Source organism: Dermochelys coriacea, chromosome 28 (genome assembly GCF_009764565.3).
Source record: "Dermochelys coriacea isolate rDerCor1 chromosome 28, rDerCor1.pri.v4, whole genome shotgun sequence".
NCBI classification, from domain to species: Eukaryota; Metazoa; Chordata; order Testudines; family Dermochelyidae; genus Dermochelys; species Dermochelys coriacea.
Genome location: NC_050095.1, coordinates 4,552,334 through 4,570,149, shown reverse-complemented (window position 1 = coordinate 4,570,149; position 17,816 = coordinate 4,552,334). Strand labels below are relative to the sequence as shown.

The 17,816-nt window shown below is 44.3% G+C and overlaps 1 protein-coding gene and 1 long non-coding RNA gene across 8 annotated transcripts in view; one reads left to right on the top strand and one right to left on the bottom strand.

The window, feature by feature from the left end:
* The window catches only part of LOC119849376 (zinc finger protein 420-like), a 3,142,523-nt gene that overhangs the window by 1,242,255 nt on the left and 1,882,452 nt on the right, over positions 1-17,816 (bottom strand). The window lies entirely within an intron of this gene.
* Positions 30-17,563, top strand: LOC122457763. The gene is made up of 3 exons (XR_006277436.1): positions 30-311; positions 15,704-15,707; positions 17,552-17,563. It is a non-coding gene; the product is annotated as an uncharacterized LOC122457763 (long non-coding RNA).

The window sequence follows — 17,816 nt, the reverse complement described above, 5'->3', positions numbered from 1 at the left end:
CACAAAGGTCGGAAAGGAATGTATCCAGTTCACCCTGTTTTGAGGTGGACCTATTTGTCCTTCCTATCTACTCCATTGTCTCATGAATAATTCGAGTGTGCCCTTCTTATCAGGAACCAGGGAGCATCACATTTATACCATTCCTCCAATTGCAAAATTATTGTTAGAATCACCAATGATTCAGATTATATCATTGCCAGTTGTTCTCCCGTTGCTCCGGGTTGTGCTGAAGAGCAGTTATATTGGGAACTTTTCAAATTATATTTAAATGAAGAGGAGTAGGGGCAGCGGGGAAAGTGTCATTTCAGCCTGTGACACCGGAAGGTGATGGGGTGACTCAGAGATTCCCTCCTTCCCCATCACTCCAGACCTGTTAACTCTGCATGGCTCAGACAGGAGGGATCTTCATCACATTCTATCCCTGCACTTCTCAAAGTGTCATGTGATGAAGCGTTCTCGGGTGTCCGTGCTTGGAGATGATGCTTTGACTTCTTTAATCCGATATCAGAGTCGCTATGATTGGAGATGAAAGTGTCAAAAACCTGAAAGGGGACTTGAAATGGATCCCAAGCACAGTGTGATCATTTGGAGTTTAAATCCCAGGTTCCATCTATTGGTAAAGCCTCTTCTGGCAAGGGGGCTGTTTTGTCCCCCATTACGGGGATGCTAGGATACTAAAAAAAATTTAAATAACCTAACTGACTATTGAGATAGTGCTGAGTGAAGCAGGTTTGAATGGATCAGAGGAGAATGTGATGGGAGAATCTCTTGTCCTGATTCTGAATAATCAGATGTAACCTCCTCTGGAATTTCACTGTACGCTTCCAATGTCATGTATTTTATCTCTCTGTGATGTGGGTTTCTATCTTTCCTGAAGGCTCTTTGGTCACCCAATTGGATATTAGCTCAGTTTGATAGGCTATAGCTCAGATTTATTGGAGAATTTAAGACAAATGACCATTTGCTAAAGTCATCATTTCTCACCTCAGCTTTGCTTTTTCCCCATCCTTCCATGATGACATGGTGAAAGTTCAATTGTAGCTCTGTCAGCATTAGAGAACTCTCCAATTTACTGGACATGCTAACAAAGAAACAGTGATGATTTAAAATCTCCACTTGGATTTGGTGAAGAACAGCAGAAACCCAACTAACTGAAGGAAGTGCATATGATCACTGTGTAGTTCAGATGTTGACGTCAATATTGTTTCTGATGACCTGGGGAGAGAAATCCATGGTAAGTGATTTTGAACTAGGCAAAATGCCCTTGTATTTGGTTCCCAAAGCATGTGTAACCCAGGCCCTACAGAAGAACTCTCCTAGCTAATTCTATGGCATGGGGAATGGTCCAACATGATGCAAATATATGTGGATTTTTTGTTGAATTTATCCTTTGTAAGTGCTAAAAAAGTGTATGAAATGAAATCAGTGTTGGAAACCTAATAGCTTTAGAAAAATAGCTATTTTTGAATAGAAACTCCAGCTCTGGTAACTAATAGGCCTATATCCAGTCCCTTGCCTGGAATTGTGCCACCAAATTAAAGAAAAGCTGGGCATGTTTCGGGATGCCATTCCTCACTAACACTGATGAGATTTTGAGTGGTTTTGTAAAGGATTCTACTTCAGAGAAGTGTAAATTTACCCTAACCAAGGCCAAGGATTTGGAAAGAACTGTGGTTGAATGAGTACACGCTCACTTCTTGGTTTCCATCCCAGTAAAAGAAGCTATGGTGACCAAAGACCCAAGGAAAATTGTTTGTACAACTCACTGATTACAGATCCAAAGCATGCCAGGGTTCGACTGAGAACAATCATCCTTCACCATTTGGATCCAAAGAGAGAGTGCTTCATAGGATATTCCTTCCCTGTAGATCTCAAACTGGGTGCCTGATTGGGTAACAAGGACTTTCAGGCTGTAGAAATAATGGTAACCAATGAGGCAATGAATGTCTCAGGTTCCAATTTCAGACTTCCAGATACACGCATGTTGAGTCCTGATTCTATGGTTTTGTGCCTGATGCTCTGGCTACACAATAAAGCTGATGCTGGCACAGCTGCACCAATGTAGCTGCACTGCTATAGCACTGCTATTACAGATGCTCTAAGCCAATGGAAGAGATCTCTCCGGTTGGATTTTATTAGTCCAGCCCCCGCAAGTGGCGGTGGCTATGTTGACATTAGAAGCTGTCCTGTTGACGTAGCACTATCTACACAGGAGGTTAGGGCTGTGTAACTACATTGCTCAACTCTGTGGATTTTTCACACCCTTGAGCAATATAGTTATACCGATATATGCCTTTAGTGTAGATCAGACAGTTTTCTCTTGTGTTTTATGCATTTACATCACTTCTCCTCTACTGCCTCCTACTTTGAAAGATTAAAAAGTGTGCAAAGAGATTTTTTTCCTCCTGATGCAAACATTCCCACATAGGAGACCCCTTCCACCAACACATATAGCAGAAGAACCAGCGATATATGAACTCACAGAAGTGGTTGGGACCTACATTGGGACAAACCAGAACTTGAGCCAAGGTTCAGTTGTTGGCAATGGGGATTGAAAGAAAACGAACATATATGACAAGAATTTGAGCTCTTTGAATATGTTATTGTTTCCAATGAAAATGAAATTATAGGTGAATTTATTGGTTAAAGAGTAGGAGACTAATTGTGTGATAATCTGAATTATTTTGTATTTGTAAAACTAAGTGTTTTGTTTTTTGTTTTGTTAGTCATACAGGAAGTGACAGCTAATCTTGAAAAGTTAATTTGATTTAATTTACCCCCTGTAGTGTAAGGAGTTCTGGTATAAAACCTCACTCCAATGGTTGGGGTGGAAGAATGTGTGTGAAAGTGTATAAGTGAATATTGGCCCAGTATAGATTTTAAATTTTTGTGTTTCAAAAGGAACTTATTTTGCTTAGTTTGAAAGTATATTTCTATTAAAAGGAAAACTATTTGAAGAGACAATTTGTAGAAGTTTTTACAAGTTCTTACACTTAGACTGTAAGGGTCACTGACTTCCCCACTTCTCTAATTTGCAAAGGAAAGGCATGACATCTGTCATAGGATGTGTTCAGCAGATGGGAAAGTTGCAGTCATCAACCATGAAGGAAAAGGCTGAAGTCCATTACCTTTTAGGTCAATAAGCCATCTAAAGTCTGGTCTATGCTGAAAAGTGATGTTGACATAGCCACATCTCTCAGGGGTGTGAAAAGTCCACTCCACTGAGAGAAGTAGTTAATGTGACCTGAGCCCCAGGGTAGACAGTGTTAGGTTGTCAGAAGACTACTTCCTGTGTTTGAAGTATAGACAGAGCCTTAGACAGACTGATCCCCTATGGGAAGCGAGTCATGACGTCAATTCCAATTTTGACCCATTTCCCTATATGTGAGAGAGGTACTAGCATGGAGGGCTGAGCCAGCTCTCCGATCGCCTGGTTCCTCAACTGTAGCTACAGCTCTTAGTACCCATCAATCCAAAGACTGAGAGAAATGGAGAGTTCCAACCATTGTTATTTTAGTATCTTATTGTTTCTTTCTCTATTTTTTGTGCTGGCCTTTCTATTATTATATCAGGATGTGAGGGTATAGCTCAGTGCATGTTGTGACAAAGCTCTGTCCTTGTCTCTATGGGGCCCTCTATGGGTGGATTTTGCTAGCCTCAGAGGCTCACTGTGACCCTCTCCTTAGCCCTTCTCTCTCTAGAGGCAAGGGTCACAGCTTACTGAGCCATTTTCATCATAAGCCAGCAAGGGAGGGGAGGAGAAGCAACCCTCCCTTGCACAATCTCTGTTTCCCAGTATCCATGATTAATCAGGGAGGGGAGGGGGGAGCCCGGGCCTGCCTTCTACTCTGGCCTCCAGCCCAGGGACCCTAATAGTAGCAGCTACGGTAGCTGACTTTTGGGAAATAGGACGTGTACAATTCCCTGGGCCACTTCCCCACAGCAGCCCCCACTCAATATCTCCTTCACTGTTCCCTCAGGGCCTCCTTCCTTGCACCTGATATGGATTTGTACTGCTTGGTTCCTCCAACAGCACGGCTTCCTCCTACCGATCCTGACACATGCACCTCACTGACTAACTGGGAGGCTTTTAACTAGTTCCAGCCAGCCCTTGATGGGCGTCAGGTGTTCCAATCAACCTAGCTATCTCCACTGCTTTCTAGAAGGATCTTAATTGGCCCCAGGTGTCTTGATTAACGTGAAATAATTGGCATTTGGTTACCATGGTACCAAGGATTTGTTTAGCCTGGGGCGAACATACCTGTTCCTCACCACTTTACTATTGCCACCTTGTCTTGCCCCATCAGAATGTGTGAGAAAAGCTTATTGGTGCCAATTGGCAAAGGGGTCACCGTTATTCACAAGCAACTCCTGCCTCAGACCTGAGAAATTCACCACGCCTAATACATTGCTTTTATGTTGTTTATCCAGGAAGCATAGCGGTGAGATCTCTACTGAAAGCGTGCAAATTATTGATACTCCTACTCACTACAAGAGGTGTGTATGAGTCATATTTAAGGAGTAATGTAAGTACATGGAAAATTACGCCCATATGTATTGTCATGAAAGTGAGTCACAAGTATTCCTTTTCTTCTTACTATGACAATGAGGAGATCGTCTTTTCTGTGCATGAAGACAAAAGACTTGATTCAGTTTAAAATAGGGTGGAGAAAAATGCTCTGGGTCCAGTCACCTAACGACCAGTGGTGCTTCATGAAAGGCAGGGCCCTGGCTCCTAGGCACTAGCAATCATTGCAATAGACTGACGTGTGATGTGAGAATCTACTTAGATAGGAAAGGTAACTATTAGAAAGCGTAGCTTGCATTTTGTGATTTTGTTTTGTTGGTTACGGTTGGTTTCCCTCACTCACATTTGTTTCTGTTTAAATCTCTATCCCTTGTGAAATAAATTTCTGTTTGTTCAATAATTGTACTCAAGTGCTGTGTGTGTGATGCAGTGGTCTACAGTAACACTGGTAACCTGAGATACACCATTGCTTCGGGAAGAGAGGCTCTGAGACTTCTCTGAGTATCTGGTGATTGGGGCTGGACACCAGAGCGGGACACATTGAAGGAACTCAGGGGTTAGGGTGCCTCTATTGTCAACTGTCACGGCTGCTGTAACTCAGAAGAGAGTGCTTGAGTGGATGACCGGCGGGTGAGTTTCATCGCTAATCTCGAGCTGCCAAATGCAAAAGTCCCTCTTTCTAGTGGCAGGTGGCAACAAGGAGGCTCACAGCCCTCAGCACCCTGAGAAGGGTCACAATGTGCATCTGTGTTGATCCACCTGTCAAATCCACATAGCGAAGGCACCCTCTGGCATCGATAACTGAATCAAAATTGCCCTAAAACTCTGCCCTAGGAAATCATGGAACATGTGCTTTTAGCTCTGTGAAAGGATGTAAAGAATCCAAGCGCCGGAGGGGAGGGATTGGGTCCGCAGCGACTTAGACAAATTGGAGGATTGGGCCAAAAGAAATCTGATGAGGTTCAACAAGGAGAAGTGCAGAGTCCTGCACTTAGGACGGAAGAATCCCATGCACCGCTACAGGCTGGAGATTGACTGACTAAGCGGCAGTTCTGCAGAAAAGGACCTGGGGATCACAGTGGATGAGAAGCTAGATATGAGTCAGCAGCGTGCCCTTGTTGCCAAAGAGGCTAGCAGCATATTGGGCTGCATTAGTAGGAGCGTTGCCAGCAGATTAAGGGAAGTGATTATTCCCCTCGATTTGGCATTGGTGAGGCCACATCTGGAGTACTGTGTCCAGTTTTGAGCCCCCGACTACAGAAAAGATGTGGTCAAACGGGAGAGAGTCCAGCGGAGGGCAACAAAAATGATTAGGGGTCTGGGGCTCATGACTTATGAGAGGCTGAGGGAACTGGGCTTATTTAGTCTGCAGAAGAGAAGAGTGAATGTGGTGGAATTGGGTCGAGAGACTGAAGCCCTCTTGCAGAGATTATAAGCAGCTCTACTTAGCAGGGCAAAGCAGAGACTTACTTTTGGGAGCCTTGCTCAGCCTTCTGCATGCTCTGTCATCTTCTGGTTTTGGCAGTTGGCTACCCTAGAGGAGAGAATAACATCTCCCATAGCAGGAACCGGGCAGGTGGTTATTAACTACAATACACCCAATTTATGCAGCTGTCAACACTCAATAACTAGGAGTCTGGACTCAGAAATCCAGAGGGTGGCTTAAAAATCATGAGATGTTTAAAAATGCTACCTTTGGGGGTAATGTTATGATGTTCTTGGTTTTTCTGAGACTCCTGGGCCATGTTTTCTGCCTGAACTTGAAGGCTAAAAATGGACTTCTTAAAATAAATAAATGAAAGGGGAGATTTTTGTATTCTCATTGGGCTCCTAGATTGGGGCCCCGTTGCGTTGGGCACTGCAGATACCCCATCCAAGAGTGGGTGCCGCAGTTGTGCCAGGCACTGCAGAGACCCTGATGAGGGTGGGATCCCTGATTCTGCCAGGGGTTGTACAACTCACAGCGAGAGAGAGAGTCCTTGCTGTCAACAGCTCACAGGCGAAATAGAAAAAGTGTGGGAGGGTGGTTCCCATTTTACAGATGGGGAAACTGAGGCCCAAAGATGTGTTGTAATGTGTTCATGTTTATACAGAAAATAATGGGGCCAAACTGGGAACTGAATGCAAATTTTCTGAGTCACAGCCTGGCCCTTAACGACAAGCCAAGCGTTGTCGATTGCATGGCATAGGCCTCAATGGAAACTTGCAGAATCTCCTTCATTGGAGGATTTTAAGAAGAGGTTATACAAACACCTGCCAGGAATGGCCTAGGGATACCTGGCCCTGACTCTTGCGGTCCCTCACTGCCCTACCTTTCTGTATGATTCAACTGTGTGCTTTTGTGCAGTGTCATTGTTCCACGCTGAGCTGTTTTGCATAGTGTCACTTTGCACTCTGATGCATTGTTTCATGTATCATTTTTGCACTGCCTTGTGTTGCGTTGGTTTGAGCTGCGCTCTTTTGCAGTGCATTATTTTGCCCTATGGCACGTTCATTTGCATGGTGCTGAATTGTAGGGCTTTGTACTCCTACGTATTGTCACTTTGTGCTGTGGAATGGCATTTGATGCTGAATTGTTAGATGTTATATTTGGGTGTTTTCACCTTTGTTGTGGTTTTCTATTATATTGCTATGGCATAGGATTATAGAGAGGTATGGCTGCAAGGGACCTGGAGAGGTTGTGGAATCCAGCCCTCTCTGCTAAGGCAGGGCCAGGCAGAGATAATCCGTCGGGTGGGGATGTGGGGTCAAGTGCCCCCAGCAGCCGGCCCAGGCAGGGAGTGGAGGAGACACACGTCCTCCTCTTTAGCTGCTGCCTCCCAGCATGGGGAGACACCAGTTGTCTACGGGACCACGTACATGCAGACTGTCCTTGACAGAGGTTTGTTCAACTTGTTCAAAACCTCCGAGGACAGAGACTCCAAGGACACCCTTGGGCGCCTATTCCAGAGCTTAACTCCCCTTCTAGTTACAAAGCTTTTCCCAACATCTAATGTGAATCTTCCTGGCTGCAGATTAAGCCCATTACTTCTTATCCTATCTTCAGTGGATATGGAGAACAATTGATTATCGTCGTGTTTATAATGACCAAACTTTTCTCTCTGCAATCATCTGTTAAATCTCTTCAATCTCTTTGGTCACTCGGTTACAGACCTAAAAGTTGCAATTCTTCAACAAAAGAACTTCAAAAACAGACTCCAACGAGAGACTGCCGAATTGGAATTAATTTGCAAACTGGATACAATTAATTTAGGCTTGAATAGAGACTGGGAGTGGATGGGTCATTACACAAAGAAAAACTATTTCCCCATGTTTATTCCCCACCCCCTTCCCCTGTTCCTCAGACGTTCTTGTTAACTGCTGGAAATGGCCCACCTTGAGTATCACTACAAAATGTTTTTCCCTCCCCCCTGCTCTCTTGCTGGTAATAGCTCACCTTAAGTGATCACTCTGGTTACAGTGCGTATGGTAACACCCATTGTTTCATGTTCTCTGTGTATATCAATCTCCCCACTGTATTTTCCACTGAATGCATCCGATGAAGTGAGCTGTAGCTCACGAAAGCTTATGCTCAAATAAAATTGTTAGTCACTAAGGTGCCACAAGTCCTCCTTTTCTTCATCCATTAAATGGTTATTATTCCATTTCTTGCCTGGGGTAGAATGGAAGAGGAGAAAATCCTCTCTCCACTCTCACTGGAGGATGCAAATGTCAATTTGTTCTCTTTTTGTGTTTGACTGAGGCTCAGAGAGAGGAAGAAACATTATCTGCCTAAGATTGTAGAGAGGACAGAGTTTTTCATTTTGGGCTGTGACTATAAGCAGGAGAGTGACACTTTAGGGCTGTCGCTACTGCCCAAAGTGGGGCTCAAACTCATGACAGTGGGATTAAGAGTCTTTTCCCCTTGGGGAAAAACTCAAAAGAAACCCGGGCCCAGGAGTGTCAGAGAAGGGAATCACTGTTTGCCTTAAGAGGTGTGTGAGGGAAACCTGCAGGTACTTAGATGCCTCCAATATCTGATATAACCATTTGTGGGGAAGGTCTGGGGAAGCCGTGGAGGACAAGGAGAGGGAACAGCTGTTGTGCAAGCACCATGCTCCCAGCAGAAGGGGCTGGGGGGGTGTTCAGCACTTTGGTTGCTTGTTGAGGACACAGAACTCACAAGGTGGCAAAGCTAAGAGCCCCATTACACGGAGTCAGAATGCTCTCAGCTCACACCAAGGGGGAGCAACACCCCTCCCTTGGTCTCTATGCCAGAGCTCCTATCAGCTCAGTGTCCTTCCCGGAAGAGTGTCCAGGTAGGCTGCTGAGAGGATTGCGATGGGGTAAATGAAGGCAGAAGAGGATTGTTCCTCATGGGTTTTCTTTGTGTTGCTCTTGTGATTCTTCTGGGGGAAGCTGAAGCACCATTTGAGTTTGTTTCAGTGGCTTGGGTTGGGCTCAGCTTGTGACCCTGAGCACAGGTGTCTAGGTTTGATTCCCAGTCAGGGAAACGTGACTTAATATATAAAAAAAACCTTAATTTATTCTTCTCTTGCAATTTAAACAAATCCATGTTTTTTCCTGATCTCCCCCCCCCTCCCCCCATGTTCTACATGATGTCGGGAAGGGCTTTGGAGACCATACAAAAATCAAAGCTTCCCACTGACTAGTAACAGAATGTGGGCATGTTTCCACTGTGCACCTCGATATCCAGGCTGCATGCCCTTTTACGCAAATAGACATGTGCAAATTATTGTTTCCCCTTGCTAGCTAGCCTAACCAATGTTATAATAACAGTAATAGACATTCAGGTTGACCCAAGATGTCAGTTTTCCTGCTGAAACAAAACCAAAAAATTATTTTGGCTCAACCAAAATATTTCAGCAAATAAAATATTCATCCAAAAAACTTTCATCCCACTCTATATACCAGTCTTTAGAAGTAACCATCTCGGCAAAACTGACCATTAGCCTCTTCCATTCCTGAGGTCTAGCTGTTGAAATGTTCTAAGCATGGACAATGGGCCTTTCACTTGTTGCCCACTGGTTACTACTTGCTCCGGTAGCTACTGATGAAAGGCAATGTAGTTTAGCGTTAGGGGGCTTATTCCTTCACCCACTTACTTCCCTGGTCCTTCCTGCATGACCAGAGAGCAACAATACCCGAAGTCCAAAGGTGCAAACAATTCAATGTTTATTGGGGTGAACTTCCAGCAAGCATGATTCCAGTTTCCTTCGTTGGTGTCCCCCTTCCCAGCTCTGTCACCACAGAGCCTTACACCTGTATCCCTGGTCCCATGCCCTTAGCCAAACATGATTCCAACTTCCCCACCCCCATTCCCTGTTCCCATTTCCCCCCCCCCCACACACCCAGTTCCTGATTGACTACAGACTATATAGTAAAACTTGAGTTCTGCTTAGCTATACCTTAACCAATCACTTTCCTGAAATGTAACCAACCAATCCTAACATATTGTAACATGATTATGTAACCAATTATATCCCACCACCTTAATTAGTTTACACCCAGCAAAATTAATTATACAGCAGACAGAAACAATCACAGAACCAGACAGAGATCATACAGACAAACAACTGCAAAATGGGAACTAAAATGACAAAACAATACAGAAGTGAGGATTTCACATCCCAGCTATTGATAAGTGATTTCTTGCCAGACAGGATGCCATCAAACTAAGTTTCCTTTTACATCTTCTAGGCACTTCCCTTTCTCTGGAGGCGATAGGCATTTTCAGGCCAGGATTGTATCCTAACGGCCCAATAGCACCTTCTTTCAATGTGACTAGTCTGGAAGGTGAGGATGTGACCGGTCGCTTCCCAGCTTATGGCTGCCTCCGTTGCTTAGCCAGAGATCTCAGCCTAAGCACAGGGCCTCAGACTGTCGCGGTAAGAGAAGGCCCTTACACCGGCAGACAGTGATTTTGACTCTTTCTTTTATACCTCTAGAACTAGCCAAGTGATAAGAATACACCTAAATTCTTAGAGTCTAGGCCTTTACAGACAGGCCTGAATATCTGTCAATATCTGAATAACATTGAGCGACAGACCTACTTCCATCCCTCTGCTCAACTAGAGGTGTTTGTTTCACATTGCATGTAAAAATACAAGATGCAACATTGTGATTGTAAGTCAGTGAGAAAATCTCTGCTGAGTTCTACAGAAGGAAGGTTTTCTCATCAGGTTCTAGCGCATGATAAAAGTTCTGAAGTTTCTTAGATCTTCCAGACACATCGGCCAGAATTTTCAGACGGTCTCACACTCACCCCAAGAGCCAAATTTTCAGATGAACTCAGCTCCCATTTAGGCACCAAAATTTTAGCCAGGTTTTCAGAAAGGCTGAGCACATTGAGGGCAAAGCCATTTCAAAAACAAAAGGTAGTAGCAGTTGTGGGTGCTGGTTGCTTGGCCATCTGGCCCACCGTGCAGGAGTTTGAGGTTCAACATTCCTTTCTCAGAATGCCAGCAACCATCTTTTATTCACTTAAAAAGTGAGCAGGGAGACTACATATAAAAATCAGCTGTGCTTTAGAAGGGCTCTAAAAGTTGAAAAAGATGTGCCATCTCTGCCTTCCTAAAGAGTTAATAAGAAGTTAAAGAAGACTAAGGTTGATAAAGGGCTTGCCGAAAAGTGTCAGGCTGGCCGAGAGGTCTAATGCATCAAACGGAAGGGTGTGTCATTCTGCAATTTGTATTCTGGACTCCATATGGAGGTGGGCATTCAAATCCCCCTCCTGACCCAATCATTTCCTTATACCTGAAGAAATAGTCTCATTTCAACCACTCCTGTAACATTATAACACCAACTGCTTAACATTTCTATGATAGAAGTTGAAGGGAATTCAAACATCTTCAAAAGTAGGGCATCTAGTTGGGTAAATTCCAAGCACCTTATCCAGAAGAGACTTGGCATAACTTGAGGGGATGCAAACTTGGCTATTCAATATACAGGTGGAGGGGGAAGGGTGAAATACATTGACAGTGTAGAACATGAGTCTCATAATCCATGGTTTTGAATCATTAATGGGTGTCCTACCTACTCTGATTGTGTGCTCTGAGAGTTATCTCCTTGCTTTCCCTTTAAGGTCAGGGAGGGATATTATAAGCAAGTGTTCGGGCAAAACTTTCCCCCCGGCCTGCTCAGTGAACCTTATAATGAGAAACTTTCCATGTATTTGACTGCTTTCCGGTTTCTTGTATTGTTGGATGGGACCTGAGGCACTGGAAGGGAAATGCCCATGGAAAACTCAGATGTTGTTCTCCAAAAAAAGGCAGATATTAGTTAGACACAGTTGCTTCTAGTATTCCTGTGGAATCTGAGTCTAGCCGAAGAATTCCTGTCTATCATAGAGAGAATCATTCCATTGTAAATGCAAACAAAATGAGATCTGCAGCTCGAGTCAGCACCGTTTTAAAAATATTTCCTGAGAAAAAAGCCGTTCTTTGCCTTTGTGATAAGGACAAAGAGCACTCTTTTCCTTTCAATTTCAAATGTGGAATTGAAGCCGGGCCATGACCTCTCTGGGAGCTGAGAAGCTTTTTCTGATTCTCCCCCACTATGTGAGTCAAACAGCATCTCCCCATGGTGGGAGAACACTAAATTCTAACCTCCTGCGCTGGTTTCTCCGACCAGCTGGTAAATCAACCCCAGCTCTCTGGTTTAGAAACCAGCATCTAACCAGCCTTGTAATATCCCCTGTTTGCTACCCGGAGCGTGAAGGAACGAAGACAGTAACTTTTCACTGTACTGGACCTTGGTGCTGATTGGGAGCTAGAGAACCAGAATGCAATAAAGGGGGCTGTGTGATTTTTTTTTTCAGCTTCTCGATAATCAGTGTGGGGGATCAGAAGTACAGTTTGTGAGTGGTTGGGGAGTTTAACTTCAGTTACTCCCAAGACTGGTGAGTATCTGCTCTCCCGTTTGCAGCCTGCCCTGACCTTGGCATTTCCAGTGAGGGCTGATGCAGGCACTACTGGGTCCCACCTGTGTCCAGTTCTGAGGTCCACAGTTGAAGAAGAAGGATAAAAAATTTGAGAGGAGTCAGCAGAGGCATGAGAAGGATGACAGGCTTAGAAAACCTGTCTTGCAGAAAGAACAGGAGTACTTGTGGCATATTAGAGACTAAAAAATTTATTTGAGCATAAGCTTTCGTGAGATGTAGATTTGTAAATTTGTTAGTCTCTAAGATGCCACGAGTACTCCTTTTTTGGGGGGGGATACAGACTAACACGGCTGCTACTCTGAAACCTGCCTTTTAGAGATAGACACAAAGATTTCAGGCAATTTAACTTCACTAGAAAAGATTGGAGAGTGACAGTCCCAGTCCATAATTACCTACATGGGAAACAAGTTCTTCGTAACAGGCTCTTCAATCTAGCAAACAGATGTATAATATGAGCCAATGGCTGGAAGTGATGCTAGACAAATTCAGATTGGAAATAAAGTGTGCTTTCTGATAGGGAAGGTAATTAACCATTGAAACTCTTACCCAGAGTCCTGGTACATTCTCCATTCCTGGCAATTTTCAAATTAAAATTGGATTTCTTTTTTTTTAAAAAGATTTCTTCTAGTTGAAAAGGAATTCTTCTGGGGCAGTTCTCTGGCCCGTGTTAGACAGGAGGTCAGACTAGGTACTTACAAAGACTCCTTGTAGTTTTAAGATATGGGAGACAAACCCTTAAATGACAAACTCTTTATTCTGTGACTCAAAAATAAGTTGTACTTTTCCTGGCTCTATTTCTCATTTTGTAAACCAGGGCTTGGAAGTTCAACTCTTCGTAAAGCTTTGCCTTTAAACTGAATTAGGTTAATTTTCCAATTCTTGATCCTCTGAGTCTAAGGATGAATCCCTGAAAAGCAGGTGAGGTTTCACCTCAGAATTTCATAGGTTAATTTGATGCCATCCAAGAGTGAATACTTAAGTAGGGAACAAGTGAGAATTTGTTAATGGAGAAAAATTCCTGGTGAAAATTGGCAAAGCTGTGGATATTTTGAAAAGCTACAGTGAATTTACACATGAAGATACAAACAGAGAGAGAAACACAGAGAGAGAAAGAGAAAATCGCACACTGCACAGGCCCACACAGACATAAACAAAAACCACACATGCACAAAACCACCCAGCACACACAGCCATATACACATAAGGGAAAGCCACACAAAACATACAAAGAACAAATCCACACTAAACATACAGAAAAAGCACACAACAAGAAAGCAGAAAAGCTTGATACCAAAAGAATACTAACCAAAAAAACCAATATACATGCAAAAATCATACACACACACACACAACTATGCAAGGCATCCACAAAAAGCACACAGGACCCGCATGCACATCAACACGACAGACAAAAGACACATCAACACAAAGAAAGCCAGGCAGGGTTTGAGTCTCACAGCGAAGAGGGTGTGCATAAAGGTGGTTTGGGGAGCAAAGATTGAGGGGGAGTCAGGGGATCAAGAATCACAGTATGGGCAAAGAGCTCTGGGCTCTGCTTGACACCCCCTCACACACAGTGCGCGTGGAGAATGGAGCCTTGGAAATCTATGGAATTTCACCCACATTCGTTAGGGCACTGGGTCCCCATGTGGACTTTTCATTTCCCTCCTCAATTTCACACAGAGACACAATTTCCTTTGCACAGATCCATGGACAGCAAAACCTCCCTGTATCTCTTGTCTGAGCCAGGGCATTCCATTCTATTGAAACCTTCTCTCCTGAAATGGCAATTGTCAAACAGAGGGGACGTGGCCAATTTCACCTCTGACAGTGAGATATTGGCTTGGCTCTTTCTTTATGCTGCTGTTACAGTCCATGAAACATCAAGGATGGAATGCAAGGACGAGTTCACGCACCAACCCACTGAAAAATTTCAGTGCCCCAAAGAAATCCTGACCCCAGCTCTTGGAACGATATGGTGGAGATTTGAATAGGAAAGGGACTGTCTGAATTGCCAAAGTGGGGAATGAACAACAATCTATAGCAATGTCATTAACCACATACACAGTCTAATCATGCTCCAGCCGGAAGGGAAATGGGCAGGAATTCTTGTTGTTCGGCCATGGACACACTTACGCTAATGCACAGCCATGAGTGTGCTGGGGAAGCTGGTCTCAGCAAGGAATTTGAACAGTGAGAACAGAATCATTGTGTAGTGAAGCAATTGTATATTAAGTAGTTGTGGCCAAGTGGTTAAGGCGATGGATTAGAAATTGGGGTCTCCCCGTGCAGGTTTGAATCCTGCTGACTAGAGAAGCATGAGTGTATTGTCGTTGCTGTTGTCTTAGTGGCTGAGCATCCATAGTGCCAAACTGGAGCCAGATCTGGTCTCACTCTTAGGCTGTCTACACTTAAAATGCTGCTGTGACAGTGCTATAGCACTTCCGAGTAGACAGTTGCTAGAGGGAGTGGAGGTGTTTCCCATCCCTCTAATAGCTACATCGACAGAACAAACTTTCATCTGATTTAGCACTGTCTGACCAGGGCTTAGGTCAGCTTAACTATACTGGTTCGGGAGTGTGGATTTTTCACACCCTGAAAGATGTATTTGTTAGAGGATTTATCCCTTCACCTTCCCATTCCCTGGTCCATCTCAGGTGAACAGAGAGCAGCAATACCTGAAGTTCAAAGGTTCAAACAATTCAATGTTTATTGGGGTAAACTTCCAGCAAGCAATGATTCCAGTTTCCTTCCTCAGTATCCTCCTTCCCAGCTCTGACACCACAGAGACTTGCCTGTGTCCCCAGGGATTTCCCTACACCCCCCTGAATTTCCCCAACATCTCCCCCGCACAGTTTTGTGAACTAGTTACATGGAGTGTTGGCAATTTAGTAATTGTTTGGAAATTTGAATTGAAATTGAAACAGTAATACACACTTTAAAAGCATATAAAGTGCATGATAAAAATAGGTGTATCTGAAAAAGTATAACAGATTTGAAAAGTATGAACATGGACTAGCTTCCTTATACAGCGGTTGTTTTTTCTGACAATGTCTGTGCATTCATTTTGGTGATGTTGGCCAACCTAATAATTTCAAATTATGATTTGTAAGCAAAGTTGAAATGAGCTCTCCCTGACAGCTAGTGAGGAGCTGCGGGTTGGGGGGAAAGGCTTCAGGAGCAGATTGTATTTACATTCACACCTAATCTACCTAGGTATCCAGCAAACAGAGCTGTGTTGCCCAAGTGATAGATTTTGGCTGGGGTTGGGTTACAAATCACTTGAAGGGAAGATCACTTGAGGGACGATCAGCGAGTTATCTCAAGTGCCTATACGCAAATGCAAGAAGCCTGGAAAAGAAGCAGAGAGAACTGGAAGTCTTGGCACAGTAAAGGAATTATGATGTGATTGGAATAACAGAGACTTGGTGGGATAACTCACATGTCTGGAGCACTGTCATGGATGGATATAAACTGTTCAGGAAGGCTAGGTAGGGCAGAAAAGGTGGGGGAGTTGCGTTGTATGTAAGGGAGCAGTATGACTGCTCAGACCTCAAGTATGAAACTGCAGAAAAACCTGAGAGTCTCTGGATTAAGTTTAGAAGTGTGAGCAACAAGGGTGATGTCATGGTGGGAGTCTGCTGTAGACCACTGGACGGGGATGAGGTGGACGAGGCTTTCTTCCGGCAACTGACGGAAGTTACTAGATCACAGGCCCTGGTTCTCATGGGAGACTTCAATCACCCTGATATCTGCTGGGAGAGCAATACAGCGGTGCACAGACAATCCAGGAAGTTTTTGGAAAGTGTAGGGGACAATTTCCTGGTGCAAGTGCTGGAGGAACTAACTAGGGGCAGAGCTCTTCTTGACCTCCTGCTCACAAACCGGGAAGAATTAGTAGGGGGAGCAAAAGTGGGTGGGAACCTGGGAGGCAGTGACCATGAGATGGTTGAGTCCAGGATCCTGACACAGGGAAGAAAGGAGAGCAGCAGAATACGGACCCTGGACTTGAGAAAAGCAGACTTTGACTCCCTCAGGGAACTGATGGGCAGGATCCCCTGGGAGAATAACATGAGGGGGAAAGGAGTCCAGGAGAGCTGGCTGTATTTTAAAGAATCCTTATTGAGGTTACAGGGACAAACCATCCCGATGTGTAGAAAGAATAGTAAATATGGCAGGCGACCAGCTTGGCTTCACAGTGAAATCCTTGCTGATCTTAAACACAAAAAAGAAGCTTACAAGAAGTGGAAGATTGGACAAATGACCAGGGGGGAGTATAAAAATATTGCTCGGGCATGCAGGAGTGAAATCAGGAAGACCAAATCACACCTGGAGTTGCAGCTAGCAAGAGATGTGAAGAGTAACAAGAACGGTTTCTTCAGGTATGTTAGCAAGAGGAAGAAAGTCAAAGAAAGTGTGAGCCCCTTACTGAATGAGGGAGGCAAGCTAGTGACAGAGGATGTGGAAAAAGCTAATATACTTAATGCTTTTTTTGCCTCTGTCTTCATGAACAAGGTCAGCTCCCAGACTACTGCACTGGGCAGCACAGCATGGGGAGGAGGTGACCAGCCCTCTGTGGAGAAAGAAGTGGTTTGAGACTATTTAGAAAAGCTGGATGAGCACAAGTCTATGGGGCCGGATGCGCTGCATCCGAGAGGGCTAAAGGAGTTGGCAGATGTGATTGCAGAGCCATTGGCCATTATCTTTGAAAACTCATGGTGATCGGGGGAGGTCCCAGAGGACTGGAAAAAGGCTAATGTAGTGCCCATCTTTAAAAAAGAGAAGAAGGAAGATCCAGGGAACTCCAGGCCAGTCAGCCTCACCTCAGTCCCTGGAAAAATCATGGAGCAGGTCCTCAAGGAATCAATTCTGAAGCACTTAGAGGAGAGGAAAGTGATCAATGGCTCCATGTCTAGTTGGCAGCCGGTATCAAGTGGACTGCCCCAAAGGTCGGTCCTGGGGCCAGTTTTGTTCAATATCTTCATAAATGATCTGGAGGATGGTGTGGATTGCGCCCTCAGCAAGTTTGCAGAGGACACTAAACTGGGAGGAGAGGTAGATACGCTGGAGGGTAGGGATAGGATACAGAGGGCCCTACACAAATTAGAGGATTGGGCCAAAGGAAATCTGATGAGGTTGAACAAGGAAAAGTGCAGAGTCCTGCACTTAGGACGGAAGAATCCCACGCAGATCGGAAGATCCTTGGCTGTTGTCTTAAAATTACTCCCAGCCATTATTACTGGCTTTGGAAAGGATCTACCAAGATGGGATAGATCTAAGTAGTGAGGCTGGTGGATTACTTTAGCTACTATGTTCAGAGAAGACTATTGCCATTTTCTTTCTTGT